Source organism: Cryptomeria japonica, chromosome 7, assembly GCF_030272615.1.
Source record: "Cryptomeria japonica chromosome 7, Sugi_1.0, whole genome shotgun sequence".
Classification (NCBI taxonomy): domain Eukaryota; kingdom Viridiplantae; phylum Streptophyta; class Pinopsida; order Cupressales; family Cupressaceae; genus Cryptomeria; species Cryptomeria japonica.
The window spans coordinates 573591307-573592553 of record NC_081411.1 but is presented as its reverse complement, the minus strand read 5'-3'; positions in this window follow the sequence as shown (position 1 = coordinate 573592553).

Here is a 1247-nt window from a genome sequence, read left to right as displayed (position 1 = left end):
GAGTGAGGGAGGATATGTAGTGGAGCACTTAAATGAATTTAATACGATTACCAGTCAATTGTCTTCGGTAAAAATTACTTTTGCAGAAGAGGTTAGGGCTCTCTTGATTTTATGTTCTTTGCCAGAAAGCTGGAATAGCTTGGTTATGGCTGTAAGTAACTCTGTCTCTGGTAAAAATACTTTGGCATTTGATGATATTGTTGGTGTTATCCTAAGCGAGGATATGCGAAAGAAAAGCACAGGTGAGACTCTAACATCATCTGGTAGTGTTTTGAATGTGGAGAACAGAGGAAGATCAAAGGAAAGAGGAAAAGGCCCTGGGAATGAGAAGTCACGAGGGAAGTCAAAGAAATGACACTCTCAATCTAGAGGAAAGAAAGATTGCTGGTACTGCGGAAAGCCTGGTCATCTAAAGAAAGACTGTTGGTCTCAGAAAAACAAAGAAGGAGACAAAAATGAAAATGACAGTAAGGAAGTTAATATTGCAAGTAATACTTTACAAGATGCTTTAATCTTATGTTTGGATAATGTTAATGATTCCTGGGTAATAGATTTTGGGGCTTCATTTCATGCTACACCCCATATAAAATATTTTCTAGATTATGTTCAAGGTGATTTTGGACAGGTATATTTGGGTGATGATGAGCCCTGTCAAATTGTTGGAAAAGGAAAGATAAAGATCAAGTTGCAGAATGAAAATGACTGGTTTCTGCAAGAGGTAAGACATGTTCCTAATTTAAGAAAATTTTTAATTTCTGCAGGGCAACTAGGTAGTGAAGGTTGCATAGTTACCCTCTCAGACAGTATGTGGAAGGTTGCTAAAGGATCATTAGTAATAGCTAAAGGTGCGAAGGTAGGCACATTATATCTGTGTATAGGTAACACTTACTCTACCCTAGCTGCTACAGATAAAGTTACTGCAGGGACAACAACAATAAATGTTGCAAGAACAGATTCGATAATGTGGCACCATAGGCTTGGGCACATGAGTGAGAAAGGAATGAAAACCCTTCACTCCAAAAATCTATTGCTAGGACTAAAGAAGATTGATTTAGAGTTCTGTGAAAATTGTGTTTATGGTAAACAGAAAAGAGTCAGATTTCTCAAGGTTGGGAAAGAGAAGAAGAGTGAGAAGTTAGAGCTTGTACATTCAGATGTATGGGAACCGACTCAGGTATCATCTATTGGTGGCTCTTGTTATTATGTTATTTTTATTGATGACTCAACCAGAAAAACATGGGTATATT